We start from the raw sequence: 25,603 nt of genomic DNA, 5'->3' as shown, positions 1-25,603 counted from the left end.
CAACAGCCTTCCCTTAGGTTTTATTTTTTAGTATGGGGTTTTTTTCCTTCTTTTTGCCCCCATTTGACTTCTTCCATCTAAATTTAAGTTTCTCCCTCCTCCTGAACCTTGTGCCATGGGCGATACAGCGGAGAAGACCCCTCGCCCCACCACCGAGGGTCTCAGCAGAGCCCTGCCCTGCCTTGGTCCTGTCTGCGGTGCTGCTGCTGCTGGGACCCAGCGGCGGCACGAGCAGAGGACATCAGCTGTGAGGGGAAGTTTAAAAAATGCCATCAGGCTTAAGTTGGAAAAAAAATATAAACACAGAGGGTGTCAATTGAAAACCAGCAGGGTGGGAAAGCTACTGTACTGTAGTGGGAATGCAGCAGCCTCAAGGCCCTTTAAATGATTGGTGACACACTAGAGATATTGTTAAATTACCTTTTTTATTGGTCTTGAGTCTTGTGTCTTAAAAGACTATTCTTTGGAAGAAGTCAAGAGAATCCTTGTATTTGGTTTAGATATAAACCTGAGATGCAAAACGTGGATGTGGATTTGCACCTGAACTTTTCCAAAGTCTGGGGAGTATTTTGAGCTGGGATTTTGGTGTCAGACCTCTCTTTTCACATGATGCTTTGGAGGACTCGTGTGTGGCGTTAACCTGCAGCACGGCCAGGCTTCAGCTGGCAGGATGTCGGTATTTTGGCATGTTTCCCTGCTCAACAGGGAAATGGTGACATGTTTCCGTAGAGGTGTCTTAATAGTTGTTTAAAGATTAAAAGGAACGTTTTTTTGTTTTGTTTTCAGCATCAAAAATTGAATAGAAGGATTTACCAATTTGTAAATCCACTGATAATGTTGAAGAGAGGACCAGAAAGTGTTTCAGCTTAGTTGTGCTAGTAGGGAACCAGAGAAAAGGGTTTTTGCATGTAATTCTACTTCTAAATGTTCAAAACTCCTTACCTGTTTGTAGTTCATGAATATTGTTTCCAGTGCTGAACTCTGCTTTAGTTGCCCCATTATGAAATCTGGGTGATGGAAAAGGAGTTTTTTAATTGCAGTGAAGGACTTTTAAGATCGTTTGAGAGAGTGTGTATTGCTGGTAGTTTGCAAGAGGACGTGGGACACAAGCTTAATGAAGGATTGCTAGTGAAATGCTTATTTTAATTCAAATGCTTCTGGTTAAGACTTTCTCTCCAGCCTACATGGTCCCATATTTTACATTCACTCCCAGCATGGAGTTCCTTTGCTCAAGGTCCCATAGGTAAGCCACAAGAGCAAAATATACTATGGGGCCTCATACCTTAACTTGGAGTGGGAAATTCTAACCATTCAGCTTAATTTTTCATGACTGTAGAACAATAGCCAAGATTGTGCTCTGGGTACAAAGGGGGCCACTGGGACAAGCCCATTAGCCTCTGCGCAGGCAGCTCTGCCCCCTCGGTGGGCTGCAGTGTGGGCTGGGACTGAGCGGTGGCCCGTGCTGGCCGTTTGTGTTTCTCCTGCGTTGGAGCGAGATCATCATGGTGAGGAGTTCGTGCCGAGAAGCGAGGGCTAAGCACAGCTATCGCCCCTAGAGCCGCGTTTTCTGTCTGCCTGCTGGGGAGCAGCTGCAGGCGGACGAAACCAATAGGGATAATGGTGATGCTGAATGGGAAAAGAGGATTTTTGAACCTGAAAAGGGCTGTTTATGTATCATAAACCCCTTTTCAACGTTGTAAAGCCTTTGAAAGCAGGTGCTCTGCCTCCTCTCGGGTCTGTGCAGCAGCAAGCAGCCAAGTTGCCTTTCCAGTAACAGCAGCAGCTCAATATGGGTTTTGTAGCACTCGGGAGGAATGGGGAAAATTTTGAAAAAAATCTCAATTGGCTAACAAATTTCAGCATTTTTCAATTGTACGCTAACTCCTAAGCAGCAGACTGGCATCTACAGAGTGTCAAAAAAGGCTCTGAATTGTTAATTATGAATTACAGCAGGAGATCGGTTCAGCTTAGTGTTTGCAAAGCCTCAGAGATCAAAAGGTGCCAGTGAGAAAGGTAAAGTATCGCCTCACGGTGAATATGCCAGGCTGCCTGAAACTTAGTTTCACTGTCTAGTTTGAGGAAAGAAATGTTGTTGCTGAATTTTGTAGGGGGAAATAAAGAAAAAGTAAAGAAAAAAAAAAGAGAATGTGGATAACATTCTGCGGAGGCATGGGCTATTTCCAGGAAGAATAATGAGGTTGTGAAGCAATTGCTGAGGTGCTTTTAGGTTTTTATATTTTTTGTCTGTTTTATCTACTAGTTTACCTGATAGAGCAGTAATTAAATGAAGAAAAGCAGTAAGAAGCAAGAGGGCAGGATAAATGATGGCGGCTTCTTTCTTAATTTTCCACCAAATACACAGCGATGTGACCATATTATTTTTTTTTAAGCTGCGAAAGTATGTATTTCCCTTTTTTGTACTCTTTTCTTTTCAGCTGTCATTTCCAGGAAATGGCACTGTCAAACGATATATATATACATATGTGTCACGTTTCAGCCCAGTCCGGGGCGGTGGTGCGGGGGGGGGGGGGTTCAGCTAAGCCCTGGTTCACTGCTGCCGGGCCCCGAGCGAGACGGAGCCTGGGTCCCCCAGCACCCAGGACCCTCGGCATTTGCGCTTGGATTCACGGGTGCTGTGCGATGGCCAGGGGCTGGAGGTGTCTCCCAGGTGGGGTAGCCCCCCCTGCTTTTAAGAGCACTAGTAGATAAGGACTGAGACTTTGAAGCAGTGGACATCAAGGGAAGCAAAGGATCTGTGAGCGTGGGTGGTGCCTAGGCATGACCTCCAGCTGCAACAAGGGTCCCGAGACGAGTGAACTTAATCAGTAGAAGAAATGGTCTAATATTAAGACAGCAAAAACCTCCTCTGCTTTTGCCGAGCTCTTATCCAAGGAGGAGGGCAGCCCCTCTGTCTAGGGTGTATCTAATAAAAATTGAAGGTATTTTCCACCATTTCCAAAATCCTTTCACCAGTTCCCCAGATTATTGGCAAAACAGGGGTAGTGGCAGATTCCTTATAACTCTCCTCCCCTTCGACATCAATTATGTGTCTTTGTGAGGCAGAGCTTTGAGTCAGCTCTCCTTCATTTCTCTCTTCTGGTTGCTCCCAAGGGAGAGAGTCTCTTGGTAATAGGAGCTACATCAGTTCAGAGAAGAATACAGTTTTGTTCCCTTCTCAAATGACATATGACTATCAGGCATCTCGTGAGTTCTCGGAGTGGGCACATGAATTGAACCTTTTAGGAGTCTCGGTGATTAATGGCTTGATGGGTAGGAAGCAGACGCTAGTTACAGGTCTCAGAGATCTGCCTGGTGGAATTAAATAGCTGCCATGTTAGAGATGCCCTTGAACCCTGCAGAGTTCTCCTGTGAGCGTCACCAGCGCCGCATGAAAAAGGAAACAAAGTTCACCACAAGGGTGGGTTAGGGTTTTTTTTTTACTTTGGTTTTGTTGCCCATGTGGGGTTGTATGGGTTTTTTTACAGTGCAAGCACAAGAGATGTTTTAATTAGCCCGAGTAGGATTGTTTCTTGCCTTATATGAAACTAATCAGGGAAGATCACGGGCACATTGGCATGGCTGTGATCCTTGCGTCTCAACCTGGCTCGCGAGCAGAGTCTGCAATGCCGCCGGTGTCTGTGGATAAGGCTGGATCCCGGTGCCAGTGTCAAGTGGGGATTTTTTCCTAATATGGACAGTAGTCCACAAGGAACTGGATGAAGTCCATCGAGCTAACATCACCAACAGCTAGTAAAGTTTGGCTACACTCTGCTTGGACCAGCCCTGAGTTTGAGACCAGAAGGTAAAAGGCTTTTTTGCTCCGCTACTTGACATCGCATGGCCAAGCGTAATGTACTAAAAACACAAAGCCAGGGATGCTGACAGGAGGCGATGCCTGTTCACCAGTTCCCTGTGCAAATAGCTGCACAGTCATGGCTTTTGCAGGACAGAGCTTTTTTCTTTTGTTTTGTTTTGTTTTTCCCCAAAGAGCGCTCAGAGCAGGACCAGAGCGGGCACTGGCATGCCTCTCCAAACCCTTGCCTTTCAAGATTTTTTGGGACATATGACCCCTTTTACCTTCTGGCCTGTAACTGATGAAGTGCAAGTGTTTCCACTCATAAAACTTCCACTTGTCCTAATTTTGACAATGTGAAATTTGTCTATATGATTTTTTTTTATCTTGGTACTTACTAGTGGATTACACAACCAGTGCTTCAACCTGGCGGTGACGGCTAATTCCTGGTCTGCAGTAAGTGCTAGGTTTGTTTCTAAGGGAAATAGCGTGAAGCAAGGGGAGGGTTTTGTTGGTTTGTGGTTGGTTTTGTTTTTTGTTTTTTTTTTTAAGTCTTGATGTTCTGTATTAGACATAGACTGTTTTTAAACATCAGCATGTGTTCTTCTTCTTTGATGTTTTTCACGAAGAGAATTCTGCCTTCCACTTTAACAAAAGTCCCATGTTCCTCTTAGGTTGTTTTATGCTGCTAATGATACTGCTTACTCAAACAAATAGGTATGTGCATGTACATTTAAAATGCAGCATTCCCCTTCAACACACCACTGAAACATAACAGAACTGATCTTCTTTAGTGATCTCCTGTGCCAGAATCTTCATGTTTTGAAATTAAAATGGATTCTCCTTATTTTCTCATAGCCACTTTCATCCCTTGCCTGTGGGTGTATGGTGGCACTAACGACAGAGGATGGGGAAGCTTTAGCTTTGCATGGCATCATTAGCTCTGGAGCATTAGCAGCATCCCCATGAGGAATGGCCCTGCTCCCTTTACGCCAGGAGAGCGACCTGCTTCCCCACACATCCCCTTGCCCTCAGTGCCAGGCAGGATGCTCCCCCTTAAGTGCCCTGCGCACGCTGCGGCTCTTCCCTTTCCCCAGGGACCCTTTCAGGGTCTCGGTGGTGCAGACTGGTGGAGTTCCCTGTAGTGATACCTGCTTTCCGGACATCCCAGATCTTTTCCTTCCTCCAGGTAGCACATAGCTCCAAGGACTAAACTTGCGGATTAGACCTGGGTTCATCTGTACAACCAGCCTGTAGCCGTGCCGAGAGTTTGCATGTTTCTGTTTTCCCCAACTATTCATTCAGTTCAAGGCATGTCATTTGTAGCTGGTCACAAGTGGTGAACCAAATAGTTTGAACCTTTCTGCCAGGGCTCTGCATGCAAGTACTGTTAAAACTGTTCTCAGTGATGAGTCAGTTCCTTTTTTTTCCCCTCTTTTTTTTTTTTTTAATGACGAGCACGCAGCTAGTGTACCCATTAGAGTGTGCAGAGGGATGGCATAGAAATGAGGATACACATGTGTATGTATCAGATGCTGAAGAGCAGTGTTCTTGTTATAAATATAGCTCAGCTGTGTTCCTTCTTACATTTCAATTTTATAATCCGTTCCAGAAGATTTGGACAAAAATACTCTAGTGTAAGAGAGCATTAGTTTCTGGGTTCTTCAAATAATAATTCTTAGTATGGAAACCAGTAAATAAACCCCTAAAGATGGGCAAGATGACATCTTCCCTAGTTCTGGGAATTGGACTTGGGGTATAGATTTATGAAAGGTAAAATGAAGGACAAGTAGAAGTAGGAGCAGAACTGTATGTTTTATTTTTTTAGTTTATTGCTAAAATGTATGAATTGTCCTTTTTTGTTTGTTTTATTGGTGTGATTATATATGATCTATCTTTACATGTATACTTTTTAGACTTGGTGGGCCCACTGTGATTAAATGTTTGCTTTGAATACGTGTCCAGCGTGTTAACTTTTCATGCTGGTAAGTTGTTAAATTCATTTTTATACAAGAGAGGAATCAAAAAAAAAAGGGGGGGAGGGGAGGGGAAGGAGATTGTTAAATGTATGGAAACCCTTATTGGCTGAATTATATAACTGAATTCATTCAACATGCTCAGTGTATCTTGTTCTCCTTTCAGTATTGCCACTCTGTTCATCACCCCTTTTAGTGCTTTAGGCATATGGCATGCAGTACATCCAGGGAAGTGTCAACAATATGGCATATGTTATACATACTGATCTTGATACACCGTAGAAAATAATGGGCCTAACTTTAAAAGGCACGGTGCTAAGAATAGAGCGTGCTGCAACATGCAGACAGTGAATCCACCATGAATGTCATGTTTGAAGACAAAAAGAGCTGTATTTTTCATTACTTTTGTGGCTTGGTTTGTAGCTTGGCGTTACTGCAAGTTGAAAACGTTATGGTCATGAGGAGCACGGGCTGGATCTTCCGCCCGACGCTGGTACCGCAGGCTCCGCGGGGGTGTGGGGGTCGGGTCGGCTGCACAGCTGCGGTGGCAGGGTGGGCGCGGGCAAGGGGGAGCAGGCAAGGAGCTGTGGGACCTGCCAGGGCCGCCCCGGCGAGCCGAGGTCGGGACAGCAGGGACATGTGCCACCAACACTCCTCCGCGGGAGGAGGGATGGGGATGGGGGATGTCCTGATGCGTTTCCAGGAGTCATTAGAGGGTCGGGTCAGCTCACTGCTTAGCTCTGTCTCCGCGCTGCAAGTGAGCCTGCACAAGCAGATTGCTGCGCTTACGTTAAAACCACAATGGTGGAGATGAGTCTTGCCAAAGACTCTTCCAAAGATCTGCCCATTAGGATCTGACTGCGAGATCGGGGCTGTCATCTGGACTCACAGCAGTGAAATGAGGGTGAGACGCTCTGTTTCTCATTTCTGGATCCTGGACTTGCTCAGCTCCCTGCTTCGCAGCGAGTCTTTCGTCCCAGGAACTCTCATTTTTTAAATTAGAAAAAATTTAAAGAGAGGGTCCTTTGAAACACTCGGCCTGAAAATTGTTCCAGGGAGTTTCATCTTTAAAATAAATGATTCATACCGTCGTATAGGTGTATGTGTATGTCTGCGTTGCTGTTTATTGTGCTGCACTGGCCTGGCTCGGAAGCTATAACATCTGAAGTGCAGAGAAGCAGTGACTGGAGAAAGAAATATCTTCTTTCCAACAAAGACCAAATATTTGTCTGCTATCTCAATGGCCGTTTTAGTGATTCCTGATAGTCGCAGAACTGCACAGATCACCATGCGGATAAAATAGAACAACAAAATATTTATTTTTAATCTTTGTTGAATGCTGAACGTTTTGTGCATGTTTATGAGGGTTAAACATTAATAGCAGATGTTGTTAATGAATAGAAGGCTTGAGCCAGCTTCTGAGACCTTTTAGTTAGTACATGAATTTTCTGGTTGATGACAATACTTGTAACATGCCTAATTATGAAGTAGTGTTCTAATCAAGCCTTGAATAACTGAAGAATTTCCCCTCCTCTTTTGCGGTTATTTCAGTGGCACACACACAGATCGCTTCAGTGCCTGCGCTTATTCTTAGTGATTTTTCTTTTCTTAGAACATTCATTGAGGTTTTTCCCCCAAGAAGCACATTGATTTACACTGGATGTGGGTGCAGGAAGGCGCACGCACAGGCGCAGACGGCTATGTGTGCAGGGCGCGCGTGTTCCCCTCTGTCCCATCCCCACCAGCACCTGAACTGGTGCCAGCCTCTGAAGTTGTTGTCCCAGTTTGTCACACTTCCAGGTGAAGTACGTGAAAGTGATTATAGGTAATAAATATCTTTTTTTTTTAACTTATTGCAGAGGCAGTTTTTCCCCTGTTAATGAGGGTAATTTGACTTGGTTGAAGGATTGCAGTTCTTAAGAATTAATGCAGCAATCCAATTCAAAGATTTAAAGAGATCTAAGATTTTTCACAGGTCGTGTGCTAGTGAATGTGCTCCTATCACATAGCAGCTAATGGACTTGAACAACAGTCTGTCATTTACTGTTACCTCAGTGTATAGCAGCTTTGCCCTTGATAGCAAGTATACTTTCCCAGCACTGCAGGTTATTTAGTAGTGCGATATATTTGTAACACTTTTAAGAGACAGTATCCTATTTCTAACAGCCCTAATTACTGGATAAAGCGAGGTTACCTTTCTGACTTTCTTAATTATGTGTTTGGATCTTAATCTGTGTGAGTCTAAAGTATTTTATGCTCTAATAGCCAACTCCTTCCTCTTTTTTTTTTTTTTTTTTTTTTTTTCAGATTTCTCTCTACATATGCACATATGTAAAATAATTTCTGTATTGCGTTTTCCCCTGTATCAATGCTCACAGATTAATTATATCAATATGGAAGTGTTAGACACTGGTCTCCATAAGGTCCCATCATTTTTAGGGATGCATTATTACCTTTTAACAGTGTTTTGCAATGACTTATTTGTAAATGTTGTTGGAAATGCTCTTATTTCTTGATCCTATTATGTTCCTGGATATGAAAAATCCTATTGTAAGGTAATTAGAAGGATTCTCTTCTATTTAAATGTGTGTTCTCTAGACAGTGTCACTCTATACTCTGCACACAAGAACCTTTGTTCCTTAATTAGAAAAAGGACTAGAGCTCATTAATTGTGGGTACAAAGTGATGTCTGCTCAAATGGAGAAGCAATAGTACAGTTTAAATAATGATTGATCCTACATTTTCAGTCTTACACTATTTTGCAGTGATAGTGATAAATAAGCAACGTATATTGCAGGTTGCGAAGCATTGTGTGAAGATTTTTATTGAAAGATCTCTTTTTGCAAGGATAAACCTCTGTCGAGCACAATAAATAAAGGATGGATGGTACATACACAGCGTCTGCCATTTAGAAAAGTCAGCATTTGTCAACAGTCGCACCATAGTGATAGCTGAGGTACTGGAGCTAACTCCACCCCATACTTTAGAAGATGAAATAATTGTGGTAGCTGTGCAGTCAAAAGCAGTTTGGATCTTGGCCTTACAGAGCTATTACCGCGATGAAAAGAATATTTTAATTACTGCTCACGAACAGGATGAGTTATAAATGTTTGAGTATTTTGCAGGGTGTTATTTTGGAGGATGGAGACAAATGCACTTTGTTCTCTGAATTTTTCCATCTCCCTGCTATCCCCTTGGGAGGAGGAGGACTGATTTGGGAAGTTAAACCTAACACCCTTTACCCAAAGGCTTGGATTTATGCAATGGCCACAGAGCAGGGGTGGTCAGAGATGTGCGCCACGCATTGCCCGAAGGCAGGGTGAGCTCCCAGCAAAGGCTGTTCCAAAAATTCAGGAGCGTGTTGGTGCTGAGCTTGGCGGTCCGGCTGCCGGGGTGGAATGCCAGAATGGTGTTTGTGTGGGTTTGGAGTTTGGGTCTTTTGGCATCTTGAAGCTTTCAAAACCTGAGGGCTGAGGAGGGCGGGCTGTGGGATGTACGTCGCTGGGGGGGTGATGCCCCTCGGTCTCCCCAGCCTGTATCTCCATCTCGTCCACAAACCCAGCGGTGCCTGCTCCTCTCTTTGCCCCACCTTGCCTCAAAGACTTAAGAAAGAGAAAACCAGTCTCATTTTGCTAACCCTAATGAAAATGTGCCTTAATAAGGCGAAGTGTTTCCTACATGAAAGATAGGAAAGTTGGAAGATGGAGTCGTTAGGCTTGGTTTTCCTGCTAATAGTTTCACGAATCAAAATGGTGCATGCTAGAATGGGGTATATATTTCACTCAAAGCCTATCAATACTGAAAGAACCCCAGAAAATGGGGGTTTTCTTGACATCCTTTTCTGCTGTATTCCTCTTGGTGTGAAAGAAAAATAGTTTTTAAAAGATAAAAAACCTGTTCTTCAATTGACTATGCAAAAATCTTATTGCAGTATTTATTCCAAACCTGCACACATAATGTTCAGTCAAGGAGAAAACAGCAAAAAACAGTTGTTGATGGACTTAGCAGAGAACTGGATTAAATAAGCATTAGTCTACTGAAGCTGATTACAGGAATATGAAAATGCAGTATCTTAATGGTACATATTTTCATGTGGCAGCTCAGTTGCCTTTCATTTTGCAGCTAATATGTCTATTCTTATGAGTCATTTACTTCTTTAATTACCTTTTGCAGGCAAGGCACCATGGTATATTAATGTGAATGATTTTTACTGCCAGTTTATCATACAATGCCCCAGAAGTTGAAAGGCGTAATTGACTTGGAAGAGCAGCTCATGAAGGAAACAATATTTAGTTGACAGTTTTCCTTGTACTCTCTGTTGACGTTTATGAGTTTACACTATGCTAAAGGAGTAATAAACACAATTTTCTTTCAATAACAGGAAAGAGTCGCTTTTAAAATACATTTGTGGAAAACAGATCCGTTCATTTCTTGAATAATATAAAATAATGCGTTTTCGGTGATGAGATGTATATAAGATTGTCAATTGAATTAAACCTCGGAAGGTGCGTTTATAACCTGCCTTAGAGCGTTAAAAGATATTAGGGTGCATATGAATCGAATCAATTAGATGAATATTTAAATTATACACAGATTTGGATAAATCATATTCAGATCCACACGTTAGATTATTTGGCAGCCTTCTCTTGCCGTCAAGTGTGAAAGTTTGAAGTGGGAATTCGAGGGACGGAGGCTCTGTTTCTGGAGATGGAAGAACACTCTTCGGAAAGCTTTTGATAAACCCCGATTGGGGGATTATTGCGGAAACTTTTTATAACTTTCCTGAAGCCACAGGCATGAGGAAGGTTTAAAATCAGCTTTGCAATCTGTCAAAGTCCATTTTCTGCTGGAATGCTACTTTTATTGAAATGACCTTGTCAAATCGCAAATTCTTTTTTTTTTTTTTTAAGCATCCCCAGGACCGCGTGCAGGTATGATTAATCATCCCATCCCGCTTTAATTAATTTAAAGGCACACATGCCCAGGGCGGGCGCGGGAGGCTGCCTGGCGAGGCGAGCGCTTCCCCGCTCGGCTCGCAGAGAGTTAAACTCTTCACAGTTTTCCCCGATTGTTTGCAGTTCAACCCTCTGCAACATAATGAAAGTTTTCTAGCCATCTGTTGTTAAGCTGGCGGTGAGCAAGGCCAGTATATCCAAACAAAGTGCTGGCCTGCTGTAAACTGAACCTGTCAGTTTAGCATAGCTGGGCTGACCTCCCCCGGCGCGGGGCAGCCGCGGTACCAGGCACTGGCTGCCTGCTCCGCTTCCAGGGGAACTACTTGGGGGGACCGTGTTTACTTTTTCCACTTAGTGTTCCTCCCACAGGCTTGAACTAGTTTATACTAAATCTTTAAATTGACACTGTTGGGGTTTTTTTTCTATTCTGAACTTTTTTTTTTCCCTTTCCTCTTTTTTTGGAGGGTGTGTGTGTGTGTGTGACCGAAAAAATCTATTAAAACCCCACAGTTGCTGGAATTTGAGCTTTTTGGAGGGGATGTGGGGGGACACGGGACAATAACTCAGTGCATATGTGTGTGTGTGCAAGCGAGATTGTGTCTCAACAGAAAGAGGCATGTTCCCAAGTATCCCGGCTTGCTTCCTAGCTCCTATTGTTCCCTTTGTTCTGTATTATTTAAGATCAGTTACTCATTTGCTTCTGAGGATTGGGAGTCACAAGCAAGGTAGAACACAGCAACCAGCGCCTATTGTCTTCCTGCAAACCAGGGTTGCATCCAGGAGTGGCTGGAGCAGCCTTCCTCCCGCTGCTGTTTGCTTCTGCCTGGGGGGTGGGAGTTTCAGCATTAAGGTACTAGAAAATTTGAAACTTTCTGAGCAGAACTGCGAAGATCAGACTGGAAATGCCCTTTACTTGCAGGGCTGTGGGCTTGGGGCTTGTTTTCCTTTCTGGTTGGAACTAACGACACGCTACTTTGGCCTCCCCTCCTCTGCCTCTGTGCATTTGTGCTTTTCCAGTCTTGTTCCTCAGATTGCCTTCCCTTTTACCATCCTACAGAAATGCCGGGTTTTTTATTGCTGTTTCTCTGGGAGGTAATACATGTCATTTCCCTGCTGTTACTCACTCAACGCAAGCGATGCTAGCTGTGTTTTAGGATTGGTGACAAAATTTTGTGGGCCTGCACCAGGGCAGCGACTGTTCAGTGTTACCTGTGTTCAGTGTTTGGTTTTTGGACTAGACCAACAGTAAATACCTTTATGCTACTGCTGCTGCCAAAATTGCTCTTTCTGCTTGGATTTCTATGCTTGTGCTATACCGGCTGCCTGGTCTTCGGCTGGTTTCAGGTGTGTTTTACTTACCTCATGGTTCTTGGAAAGCAAGCCTGGTTCTCGGTGACCCCAGATGCTGCAGTTCTCTGGGGGGAGGAGTTTTGCCTGAGGAATTGCTGCTGAGTTTGTGCCGTCCATGAAACCAAGATCTGCCTTTGCAAAAGCACGTTGCAGCCAGTCTGTATCTTCACAGTGTGTAACAAATGTACTGGAAGCTCTGGAAAAGTGGTGAAAGTCATTAAAAGTCATACTTGCCTTTCCAGAAGACCCCACTGAGGGCTTACGCCGGTGGCCTCTGGAGGGTGGGAGTGTCCAGGTGAGGGATGCAGGGATGCAGCGAGGAGGGTGTTTCAGGTTACATCCTTGGCCATATGTTTTTGGGGCAAAAGGAGTATGACAGTGGTGAAAACCACTCAATTTTAAATTAAAATGACTGCACTTACTAGGAAATCCCATCCAGCTCTGATCTGTTTGTAAGGTGACTGACATATAAAGTGCTTTTTGTTTTAAGGTGGAGGGAAATGCATTCAGGATAGAGTTTCTGGTATAAATGTCAGGTGCAACGCAGTGCATGCTCACTCAAAAAGTCAAGCAGATAACCTTGGCATTTAGGGACATTGCCTTGTATAAAATGAAATTGTATTTTGTTTTTAAAAAGGAGGACTACATTAAGAGGTCACCTATTAGCTGTGTTTTTGCTAGCTGTCTGAAACTCAGCTCTACTGTCTATTAAACTCAAACCACTATGTAAACATTCCTGTGTTGTTCCTGGTCTCTACAATGGCCAAGGGGATCGGGTTTCACCTGCCTGCACATCTTCAAGCAATTAAAGCAATTAGCTTGAAGCCATTTCACATTCAAGGTCTACTGTGACATTCAAGTCCAGCAGAAGTCTAGGGGAAAAGGGAAAAGGCGACTGTGGAAGGGCCGCTGTGCAGCACACGCAGGCAAATAACCGGCGAGGGGGGTTTTGGACTTCGAGCGACTTCCAAATGTGGTCGCGAGGCTTTGCAGCGGGCATGAGGACTCGCCGCTGCGAAAGGGAAACGATAAAGAAAAAGCACCTAATGAGCCTTTAAATTATATCCAAGTTTTGCCTGTTTTGCACTGGGAAGGGAGGGGCAGGAGAGAGAAACAGCAACGTGATTTGGAACGGTATTTGTGTGAAATAATACGGCGTTGGTCTTATTTACTGACATTTCTCCTGGCATGGAGATCATATTTTTCTTCCCATTTAGGTGGGGATTTATATTTGGTGTTTACGTTGTAAAACTGCACTCATTCTGGCTAATGTATCCGTTACGATGACATTCAGTGCCGAGTTTAGTGATTCCAGCAGTAAGTCTTGAAAGCTGCTATTTTTTAAAAGGTTGGAGCAGATTAGTGGTGACCTTAAAAGATTAAACTAGTACAGTTTAAAGATAAATAATCAGCCTTTAGCACATTAGATAGCTACATAAGCATGACAGAAGGTGACTTTCTTACAACAGTTTCAGAATCCAGGAGGCATTTTTACATTTGTAACTTGGCTGAGGCAGGGGATGTGTTTTGCAGAAAGCAAGACACAAACTGATTGCATCACTTCAAATTGGTTAATACAGTCTTAAATCTACAGTTTTCCTGTTGGTTTTATTATGGAGAAGAGGCTAATTTTAAAAGCTATGCCTGCTGCAAAAGAAGATCTTGCTTTGCTGTCCCGGAGGGTGTTCTTAATCAGAAATAACCGCAGGCTAAATTATAATGTGGAATCCTGCTGCCCTTTAACCTAACACTGCTGCTCGTTCAGTGTTTGTTAACAAACAGCTCTAAGTACAAAATTGTTTGAGAATTACTTTTTCATTATATTTGCTGACTTCAATTAGAATAAGAAGCTTATTTGGGGAAGAAAAATTAAAAATGTATGGGTTTCTAGAGAAAGTTTCAGCAATTGTTTCCCGGCAAGTGTCGTCTTCGGTAACGTTGCTGTGGACTCCGCGGCATGCGTAATTCAATTTAAATAAAATTACCTTCTGAACTAATATTTCTGCACCGGTGGGAGAGGCAGAGCTCAAGAGCATCCCAAGGCTCAGCCCTTTCAAAGGCGTAGGGGCTAAAATGGTGGCAGGGGCTGGGGCCAGGGCCCCTCTTGCGCCGTGGGGGGGATTCGACTCCCCTGTTTCCTAACGAGGAGGCACAGCGTCCCCATCCCGGTGGTGTTCTGGAGGGCTGGGCTAGAGGCGAGTGGCACGGTGTCCTGTTTTTATGTCATTTTGAATAGCATGTAATTGAAACGTACACTCGGCAAATTAATTGGTGAGTTGAAGGTAAGAACTGCTGAGTTAGTAGAGGCAGCACAAGCCCTCCTCTTTTTTTCCCCTTAAGTTTACATGCTGGAGCGGAAACGCTGTGGTACTCGGAAAGGAGGTGATGCCTCTGTAAAGCAGATCTTTCCAATTTATTTTTTTTTTTAGCTTAGTCTTCTGTTTCTATGATCTGCCTTTTGAACTGTTTTTGTGGCTGATCAGTTCCACCTAATATGTCTCTTGATTTCTGCTATTGTAATACTCAGACGACATGCTGTTCTCTTCATTTTTATAAGCTTTAGATGCTCCTGCCTGTCATACTCTGGCGGTTTATCTTCAGCGTCTGGATTTGCTTTCAGACTTGCATGTCTATCAAGCTGCTGTTGCTTTGAATGTGAGATCAAAAGAAGATGAATTCCAGTAAAAAATTTCCTTGTATGAAGAAAAGATTGGGGGCCTATGTAAACATCCCACTGACAGCTCCCAATGAGTTATTTTAGCAGAGCATTAGCACCCAGAATGACAGACAGTCCAAGACTACATGCTAAATAACAAATCAGTCCCTTCAGCGGCAGCAGCACGTTGCCACAACAGCAATACATTTTCTAAAGGAATCCTGTTCCTCTTTTTTATTGAATATGGCTGTTCAACTGCTCATCTCTTCACAAGCTGCCTTCGAGTGCCAGCCCCAGTTTACTTTTTCTTGACAATATCTGCGTCATGTCACCAATATGACAGAAGACAGGGCTTTGATAATTGGGTGGGGAGACGGTTAGTTAGTCATCTTGAGTTAAATAGGTAGTTTGTTTTAGGGAGGGGAAGGAGGCGATGAAGGAGGGAAAGCATCTGTCTGAATGCTAAAGGCACGCTTTTGGAGATGCTGGATGCAAGTTCTGCGCCCGAGACAAGTTGCATTTTTTGGGTGGTTGTTTATATTTCAATTCACGCAGTTAGAGAAAATAGCTCTGAAGCCTGGCCAGCCTCACCAGCCGGTTTTAAGAGCAAGTTACAGCACTAGAGAGGGTAGGGAAGTCAAGCTTGGCTGAACTTATGTGCAAATATGAATTTGCCTAGATGCAGCAGCGAGGTGTGCTTTTTTTGCTGCTGTTTGGTCTAGTTGGGGACATAATTAGTTCTGCATGTTTCTGCTTACAGGCGGGGGGAATGTAATAATGCAGGCTCGCTAGATTTTTGCGCCTGGTGTAGTGCTAACCCCAACTTTGAGATTACCTGCGAGCTCCAGCCGATCTCGCCACTTGGCAAGGGAAGAATTAGGGAAGGAATGCTTTGCGGTTTCTTTGTCATTTAGTAAAAGCAGAGGTTGCTACTGTGGAGGCAGAGACCCGGTGGCTGCCGGCGAAGGGCAGTGCTCCAGCGCCGTCTCCCTCCAGCCTGCGCTCCGGCTGCACAGCACTTCCTGTTTATTCGAACATCTTTTTACCATTCTTCAGCCCCCGCTTCACAGAAACAGCCAGAAACACATCTCCAGCGCGAAGACGGAAATCTAAAGGCAGACAGTAAGAGCTTACTCTGTTAAACTCTTCATTTTCTCTGTGAGCGCTCAGAGAAGAGGATCGTGCAGGCAGGGCTGAACTTTTAACTTGCTGCCTTGTGCGGGCAGCTTGGCAGCATAGGAGAGGGGAATTGCTGAGGTTTAAAGCAAAAGAAGCCGGTTCACGTTGTTTACTGCGGTGTTGACAACAAGGGTGGGTTTTTTGGCATGGCTTCGGGGAACCGTGCTGAGGACTAAGTCCTCTTTTGGGGCACCCGTCACCTTGCGACGTCCCTCTGGAGTGGGAGCAGCCGTGCGTCAGCGTCCCCGCTGCTTGCTGGGTGCTTGCAGCTGCTACTCGTGCTTGCAGAAGTGGCAACAAAAACCCCAAAAACCACCCCCCCCAAAAAAAAAAAAAAGAAAAAAGGAAATGTGGCTGCTGTTCTGGGCAGTGAAAGAGAGAGGTGCAAGCTCTTTTTGTTTTCTGCAGATTGTTTGCGTCGTGGCTCTGGCATTGCTTGCGAACCAGCCTTGCTAATATTTGTACCGATTTCATGCTAATAAAAATCAGGCTGCTGAGACAAGCATGGCTATTATCTCATTCATATTACTATTGTTTAGACCTGTGGTACTACAAAAGGAAAGGGAAAGCGTGCTCATGCCGGGTAATGGTTGTTAACTTCTCACGTGAGGGATTTTCTCTGCAGTTTTTCAGTATTAATGATTGTTGTATGAATGGTCTTCAGGGGTTGTTGGAAGATAGTGTAGATCCTCTGGGTAATCCGTGTTGCGACACGTATGCTGGGTTTTTCCCTCTCTGTTCAAGTGACTTAAAATACTACTTGATATTTCTCGGTTGTTTCTCCTGTCCTCAAAAGTCCGCTGAAATAGCAGGTAACTTCTTTTTGGTAAATATTCGTAGTGCTCATACAGTGTGACACATGAGAGAAAATGGAAAATACGCTGTTTGCCCCATGGCGAAAACCCATCCTCCTCGAGGTTTTTCCTGCCTCTCTGAGATCCAAATACACTTTAAAATTTTAAACGGTAAACCCCCATCTTCCTAGAAAAGAGAGCGAGAGAGAGAGAAATCAAGCTGTGTGTTCAGCCAAACCGCAAGTACAACAAACATATTTTTAAAATATATTGCTGGTCTGGCTTTTTAATGTTCAGAAGTTGTTCTACTTTGCAGAGGAAAAAAAAAATGGTGTTTGCAACTGCCTTAAGGACAATTTGTTTAACAGTAGGAGTAATTGCATGGGGAAAATGGAAAGAGTGACTGAAGTTATTTACTCAGATGTTAGTGTAGGTGTGGGGCAGAAAACTCACTGTGGGAACAGTGGGCTGCTTTTCTTGGTATCTTAGTCTATTTGATGACCATCAAATTTCCCAGCTCACTGGTTTTGTTTTTTCTGGATGGCATGTTTGATTATTTATCAGAAGGGAAAGGGAGTAGCTGAAGCAAATAAACATGTGACCGAGCTCTGTTTTGTTTTCCACTCAGAAGGCCGTGCCCTTTAACAGATACACAGAAAATAATAAACGTATTGTTTTATGATAAAAGGAAATTATGTGTATAATTTTCTTTAGCAAGGCTGTTAACCCCTTGTGTTCGGTGGTCTCCGCCTTCTGGCAGCTTACTGGGTTTGCAGCTGGGAATTAAAGGCACTTAAAACCCCCTCTTGTGTGGAACATTTCCATGGATTACTGCTTCACCCCTTTGGATTTGCTGGATTTATTACGTAGTCCTTTCTGCCTCAGCACATCCCTGGTCCTCTCCCCAGTCCTGCTTGGGGTAGGGCTGGCTAGATGAGAGGCACTTTGAACTTGCAGAAGGGTGCTGACTTCTGTCGAAAGCCTTGCAGAGTGCTGCTGGGATCTTTCTGCCGCCCGTCCTGGTGTCTGTGCAGTGCGAGGGGTTGCAGCTGTAGCTGGTCCGTTACAGGGGGTGTCAGTTTATGTGAGTCTTTTTTAAATGCCAGGTGTCTAGCATGTAGCCTGTAGTATTTCCTTTGTAATACCAGCCTAGGACAATGCTCATTATCTTCCCTGAAAAAAAACCCCACCCTATAAACTAAATCACTGTCAGGAAGTAAAATACAGGTTTGCCTCATCTCTGGGAAGCATGTTGCATGCTTTAGCTGCTTTTATGGGATTAAAAGAAACAAGTTAAGACTGTCATGCACATGAAAGGAAACCGAGATGTGGTTTGTTTCACATTGTGCAGGTAGGTATAAATTTAATAGACTGACTTGCTTTCAGAATCTCTCTTTGTCTCCCCGAATCGCATGTCAGTTCCAGCGCGTGGATGAGCTCCACAGGCCGTAATAGCCCCTGACTGCCGCTGCCCCGCAGGTGCCGTATCGGCGGAGGGTCCTCCTCCTCCTCGGGGACGTAGGTTCCCTTGACGGAATGGCTTCAGATCAAAAAAAGGGAAAATTTGCCTGACATCTTGAAGTTGCGTTCAAGTGTGTGATGGCTGGTGGTGCCGGGGTGGGGGCGAAGTCAGCGCTCGGTGGGGAGCCCACATGGGTGGCAGGGGCCGAAGCTGTGGGTTTGGTTTTGAGGGAGGAAAAAATGGTGATCAAAATACCAGGGAGGGGAAGGGCTGGCGAAATAAGGACCTGAAACTTAAACGTGATGCGAAGAAGAAAGAGGAAATGAGCGGCTTGGGGCCAGGTGACGTGGGCAGGGGGATGTGGGCAGCCACCCTGTGACTGGCGGCTCCCCAAGGGTTGGGATGGGATGGGGAATGGGATTCGGAGTCAGCAGTGTGGGACAGAGGTACCTGAGAAGGCAGAGGGCCAGGAAGGGTTGTGTCCCGTCAGACACGGGGTCTCCCCAGCGCTGGCTGTAGCCCTTGGGCAGAAGCCCGTGAAGGACAGTTAGAGGACCTGTCCATGGGGGAAAGTTTCCTCCTAGCTTCCAGCGATAAAAGGTTGGCTCGTGCCCTGAAGCATAAACATTTGTACCCTGATTTATATTTTTATCTTTTCAAAGGTGGCTGTAAATGCTCTCATTACTATCTGTGCGAGTGTCTAATCCTTTCTTTGCATCTTCCCCATGCTCTTGGCACTGGTGATATCTTGTGACAGTAAGTTCCAGAGAGTAATTATGAGTTTTGTATTAAGAAAGAAAAAAAAATCCCTTTATCTGCTTTTTTTTTTTTTTTTTTTTTTGTGGTTGTTGCTTCCTGACTTTATTCAATGTCCCCTTTCTCTTGCGTTGTGAGAAATGGCAAATAACACCAGATGTACCTTCTCAGGCCGAGTCACAATTTGTGTACTTTTATCATTTCTCCTCTTACTCATCTCTCGCTAAACTAAACACTCCCACCCTTATCAATCTTTCCTCATATCTGCTGAGGTCTCTAATCATTTTTGTCGCCTCCATCTGAACCTCGCCTATTTTTTGCTTTACCAGAATCTTTTAAAATTAATGTTTTTGGAAGCTGTTCTAAATTATGTTGTGCCATAGGCTTGAAGTACAGAGATGCGATTTGCAGCTTTAGTGTCCCGTGTTTTGGGCTGTCGCAACATTTTGCTTCCTTCATTCACCCAACAGCAGCGAGCATCCGAGGGCGAGATGTCCGCATCAGGGGCTTTATTTCATCAGCCTCTGCATACAAGTTTGTCATACAGTGTTTTGGAAAACAAGCCTAAAATATGTTCCCTCTTTTGTTGACCACACAGGGAAGCGCGCAAGCAGCTGTATGCAATATACTATTTATGTTTTAGCAACAAAAAGACACTCTTCCTTCTCCCCCCACCTTATCCCTCCTCTCTGTTAAAAAATATGAGAACTTCCCGTGCTTTTGACATCCAAGAAAAACGCGGTGCAGCAGTGAATAGTCCTCCAAATATTCAAAGGTCTGGTTCACTTTTGGATAAACACAGTAGTTCAGGATCTGATCTCAAGCCTACAGAAACGAGCTGGAAATCCCATAAGATTTTTTTTCATCACTCAGACATAGTTCAGTTCTGGTTCAGTTTGCGCGGGGAGCCAAGATTTGTATCCTTTCTCATTTTACCAGGATGTGTTGGCCCATCCCTCCTTTCTTGCTGGTACAGACCGCTACATGCTGTGAATCTTGACATGCCAAAATAAAGAGAGCCATTTTTAATGTTTGGGAACTTTTTGCCAGATGCTTTTAAAACTGTTTTGATGAGTCTTGACTGTGACTCTCTTTTTAAAGAGGGGACAGAAGGTGTTTTTACAGTGTAACCACCTGAGGATTTCATTTGTGCCTCAAGAACGGGATTTTTGTAGCTGCTGTCACTGCTGCGGCTGGTTCGGGGTTTGCAGGTTTCTGGTGTCCGACCTCTTACCCTGCTGCCTCTTGCTGCTTTCCCCCTCTCCATTCCATCCCGCTTGTGTCTGAGCATTTGAAGAAAATACCTCGGCCACCTTTCCCCCCCAGGCTGATGGAACTAATGAATAAATTGCAAAGTTAAAATCAGGTGTTTGGGTGGCACATCCCTGTTGTCCCCCTGTGTGGGGCTGGGTCCCTGCTGCTGCAGAGGTGGGATAGCGGGCAGGGACCTTGCTGGCTGTGGGATGGGCTGCAGGGTGGTGGGGCAGGAGCATCCAGTCTGCTCGTCCTCCTGCCAGCAGAAGTAACCTCAGCACCCATGAGGACGAAGCGCAGCAGCGCTGGGGCGCAGGCAACTCCACCCTGTGGGTTTGGAAGAAAGGATTTCTGTTTCCAGTGCCTTTTTCTGGAGGGGATCTCCTCAACTGGTAGCCAGGATCTATTCCAGAGGAAAGAATCTAAGCCTGCTGGAAGAAAAATAAAGACTCATCTTCTTTCCTTATGACTGAACTATTCTAGGAGATGCTTCAGCATGAGGCACGTTGCCAGCTCCCTTGCTCCAAGCCTGCCCCGTCACATCAGGGACAGGATATGAGCCGGAGTTTGTACATGTGGACCTCCAGGTCCCTTCTCTTTTTCCAGCATGGGAATCGCCCATTAGTCACTTGGCTAGCTCAGTCCGCTATGTCTAAGCGAAGCCTTCAGGGCCAGCTGATCATTTTATTCAAGTAAAGATTGCTGTTGAAGCTCTCTTCTTTGACGAGCTGGCTGGTAGCCCCTTGGATGGAGACAGCCTTGCAGAGGAGCTGCAGCTGAGCAAGACGCTGGGTACAGGCAACCAGCGGCATCTTCTCTGGCTCGCAGCATCCCTCTGCTGTCGCACCTGTGGAGTGGAGCTGGGTACAGAGTAGAGGGAGGGGGAATATTTATTGAAACAAGGAAAATAGTGGATGAGATGGGGATGGGGGTGATTTGCATCCAGGGCTGGTGGGAAAGCTGGACAGCAGGGTGGCTTCACCAGATTATGTTGGCTTTTAGCGGGATCCTGTAGCATAGCCCTGTGTCCTGCCTGTAACTGTCCTCAGGCTTCCCTGCTGTGGTGCTGGGAGCGGTCCTGGGGCTCTTGACCTTGGCTCATTTGGGTGTGTGGTGCATAGGGTCAGAATGGTGGGAACGAGGAGGGAGCATGTAGCAGCTTGTTTCCCAGTTCTGGAGGAAGATGAAAGAGCTGGGTACGAATGTCAGAAGGAGTAAGTGCTGCAAGAACATCTGCTTCTCTTTTTTGCATCTTCTACATTTTATTCCTCCTCTTCATTTTGGTTCCTTTCCTATTCTCTCTAGTTGGTTCATCTCACCTCCCCCTGTTCTGTTCCTCCCAGAGGAACAGCACTACCCACTGCTGTCGCTTTGCACTATTTTTTATTTTTTTCCCTTTTTGCATACTGCTCCGCTCCTCGCCGGTTTCCACACGTTGCGCGGCTCCCCAGCCTGTTGGAGGAGAGCTGCAGCAGGGCTCCCCTCCAATGTGTCTGCCTCCTACCACCGCTCCTCTACATCTGCTGCTCCAGGAGAAGAGGGTGTCGCAGGAGAGGAGGTAGAGGAGGCAGGAGTGGGAGAGACATGAAGCAGCTCTGAAGCTCGGGTGCATCCAGGCTTCCGAGCTTGTGAGCTGCATCTTGCCGCTCTGCTGGGAGCAGCTGTGGAGTGGAGCGGGGTGTGAGGACAGATGGGAGCTGAGAAAGAAGAGAGATTGCTGGCTGAGTCTAAATCCCGCCTCGTCCCACCCGGGAGAAACAAAGGTACTTGTCTTGCGAGACTAAATGGAAGCAAGAAACCCTTCCGAGCGGTGGGCCGTGCCTCCGCTGTGAGAGGCCCCTTTAGCTGCTGACCAGGCAGTCCCTTAGTGCCTAAAGCCATTGAAAAATCTGGGGGGGAAAGTGGACGGTGGGAGAGCTGCATGCCTGCTGCTACAAAGCCATGCTTCGCCGAAAACACGGTGGGGAAAGCTTGGCAGCAATCTCAGCTGTGTAAGGATCCGGCTATCTGTTGCTGCTCAGAGGTCAACGCAGAAGGTCTCGCTGCTGGAGTCTGGGCCTGGGGTAGCATTATGTTTTCTCCAAGAGTAGATTTTGCCCTTAAAATATCTTCTGTCTCATCTCTCTCTGGTTGTTGTGTTGTGTTTTGCTTTCTAATGACCATAACTGAAATAACGGACAGATGATGATGTTGGCTGGCGAGTCACTTTCCAGATTTACTGCTTGGACACTTCAGATGGCTGTGGGACCATCTCTGATTTCTGGGAACATTTCCTTCTTCCTTTCTCAAGTTGCTTTCCTGATGGGCAGCTTTGTCCACCTGGAAAGGCCCAAAATCCTTAGGAATCTGTCAAAACACATGGGGTTTTGTTGTATGCCCTTCTTGCAACTTCTGTGTGCATGCTTCCCCGTTTTGGAGGCAGCTGATTACTGCACAACTGCCCTGGGAGTTGGCAGTCAGAGAGGATGCCGGCTTCTCTTGCATCCTCATGTCTGTGGCTTGTCTCCTCACCCTCCAGCATGCATACCTTGCCATACGTCCTGCAATTCCTTGGATCTGTCATTCCGTGCCTGATAAAACTTGGGCACGCAAAGAGGCTTCTCCTGGCGTTAGAGGCAGGCCCATTATAGCTGTAGGTCTCCATATTTCATTAATAGCCGATTGATATTAATATCGGTTGGAGCAGATGGGAAGGGAGGAGCTTGAGCTCTTTTTCTTCAGTAGAAATAGGCTGATGGAAAAACAGTTGGAGAGTTGCTGCCTTGTTGTACTGGCTGCAGTGGTGGAACAAGTTAGCAGGAGGCTCCATAGGACTGGATCCTGTTACTGTTTTCCTTATGTACTAACACTGTAAGCAAGTATATGGCATTTAAACAGCACTTCTATTTTTAAAGTTCTACCCTCTTTTTTTTCCAGCACATTTCCTTTCCCCAGCCCCCTTCCCGAATCGGGAGTGTCTAGCCACATGAAGTCAGAGGCAGGGCTGCCTTTTTACCCTTCGAGCAGAACTTGCCTGAAGAAGATGGTGAAACCGAAAGATTGAGCCACTTGCGTGAAAATGTCGAATTACAGCAGTAACTTGGGTGATAACGGTGCTGGATGTTCTGGGCAAACAACAGCTGGGCAAACAAGTCACATTCTGTCTGTCTTGCAATGAAATTGCCTTGGTCAGCTCCAGTGCATACTTTCCCCCACCCCCCACCCCCCGTCCCGTGCTTAACTAGTTGAGAAACATTAAACGGTTGCCACTTCCCTAAGCACAGGGAGAGGGATTTTCAGTGGGGCTTCCCACTTACTCTGTGGCATCTTTGAAACAGGCTTGATTCATCTGTCACTGAATGTGCTTTTAAATTTTTTCCTGGGTTAAGTGTCACCCAGCGTTGGCTCCCAAACATCCCAAGTTTGTGTAATGTCTCTAAAGTACAGCATTGCAGTTGCCTTGTTACTGGTCTCTGTTTTACGCCAGGAAAATCTCCTTATCTCTGGGTGATTTCCTGATGGATAAGAAAATAGCTTGGGAGTTCATTTACTGTATCTTGCATTTAGGCGTAGCACAGAGCAGAATCAAGATGACTTGGTTGGTAGTGAGCTTTATACTGATGTCGTCCTTTCAAATCCCTCTTGATAGTGACCAAAACCCATGGCACTCAGAGGATGTGCTTGCTAGGGGATGCTTTCCTTTCTTTTCCCTCAGTAAGTGGGAAGATTTCCTATTTGTGTTGCTGTGCAGAGAGGAGGAGGATTGCTGATGCTGTGTGATCAGCTGCTGGAGGCCAGGATTGGCATCTGGGTCTGGCTGTCCCAAGCAGCTGTGTCCAGGCTTGGAGGCCCTTTGAGCAGCGCAGATAGGTGTCACGTAACGCGGCTGCTGGTAATCACAAACCCAGGTATCTGACGCACCTCTGTGGTTTTGGGGGCTCTTGGTGTCTCCCCCTGCCCATCCCATGCCGGACCACGCAGCTGCCTGGCTGCACAGACGCGGGCTGGTTCACTGCAGTCCCCAGCAATTGTTCACTTGCAGAAGTGCAGGCACATGGTGGAGATTTAGGACATAACTATGGCAGTGGGGAGGAATGTGTGAAAAGAGCTTGGAGATGTCAGAGCACCTGCTCGTGAGGAGAGGGCCACGTTAGCAGAGCTGTTGGCTAGCAGTAAACAGTCCTGGCACCCTTGTTTCAGGACTTGGCAGCAGCAGGAGTTGAACTGAGTCCAGCTTTACTCTCTACTGCCTGTTCAGTAAGTTGAGGACAAGGCAGATGATTAAGGAAATGTGGGGAAACTGCTACAGAAGCTTTTGGAAAGATAAGAGACTTTGGTCTCCATGTCTGACAGTCTGGCACTTCTCACTAGCATTGAATTCACATGCAAATCAAAGGCAACATCTACTCCCACAGGAAGCTTTATTAATGTACAGGCCTGCTTGTGAATCTCCGTGCTGATGAAGGTTGTGGGACTGACTTCACTCTCAAATTAATTTCCCTGTCTATCCTCGCTTGAGCACTGTGCAGCATCGGCAGCCTCAGCAGGGCTCCCATGCCAGCATCCCGTGATGGGCTCCGTGCGGGAGTGGTGGCTGCATGGAACCGGAGAAGGAGGTAGAGGTGCGGCGCTTGTCGGCTTGGATTAAATGGGACGTGCCGGCGTAATGAGGGCAGGTGTCCACCGGGCTTGAACCGACATCAGCAAATTAATTTCACGAAGGCACTCCAAATGGGCTTGAAATATTTTGCATATAAGAGGAAGGAGGGCTGGTGCTTCCCAGGCTGAGCTAGCCATCGTTTCTCTGCACATCCCGTCATGTGTAAGGAGTGCAGATGAGACTTTGAAATGGCAGGGTAGTGCTTGGTCTGAGGTGGGAGTGAGGACAGGCTGAGCAGGGAAACGTAGGAAGGCAGAGGGACTTGGGATCTCTGGGTTCACTATACCACCAAGGACGCAGTAACTGCTTGATGCAGATGTTCAGTAAGAACCAGATCTGAGCTATAAACAACCTTCCACATCTTAAACCCAAGCTCATCTGATGCTTAGCTTTTATTGCTGTCAGTTATTTATAAGCGGAAGAGCGAAATCTTGAGAGAAGAGAGATGGGAAATGCCATTTCAGGCTGCAATCCCCTGAGCTGTCAGCTTGCCATCAGTTCACCTGTGCCTGCCCCTCCGTGTTTCTCCCTTTGCTGCTCCTGCCCATCCTAGCTCCTCGTACCTGTGATGCTCCCTCCAGCCAACTCATTTGTTACTCTCATTCTTTTCAATCCTTTCCTTCCCACCCCTGCTCCACCCTCTGTGCTGGTCCCTCCCTGTCCCCGTCGCTGGTCCCACCAGGTCTCAGTGCCAGGACAAGTGCCAGCCAGACACGGAGCCGGTGGCAGAGGTGTCACCTGGAGTGGAGAGCCTGCGCGAGGGTGGGTGTGCGGGGATGTGGGTGCCGT

The 25,603-nt window shown here is 45.8% G+C and overlaps 1 protein-coding gene across 11 annotated transcripts in view; it reads left to right on the top strand.

The window, feature by feature from the left end:
• FOXP1 (forkhead box P1) overlaps window positions 1-25,603 on the top strand; it is a 391,142-nt gene that overhangs the window by 248,722 nt on the left and 116,817 nt on the right. The window contains exon 1 of one of the 11 annotated variants that reach the window (XM_037385003.1): window positions 15,747-15,852. The exons of the other annotated variants lie outside the window; for them this stretch is intronic. The gene's annotated coding sequence lies outside the window, so the exon portion shown is untranslated. Of the gene's footprint in view, window positions 1-15,746; window positions 15,853-25,603 lie in introns of those variants that run through there. 11 annotated transcript variants of the gene reach the window in all.

This window comes from Falco rusticolus, chromosome 4 (genome assembly GCF_015220075.1).
Source record: "Falco rusticolus isolate bFalRus1 chromosome 4, bFalRus1.pri, whole genome shotgun sequence".
NCBI lineage: Eukaryota > Metazoa > Chordata > Aves > Falconiformes > Falconidae > Falco > Falco rusticolus.
Note: the sequence above shows the minus strand (reverse complement) of the source record. Positions and strands in the feature narration are given on the sequence as shown.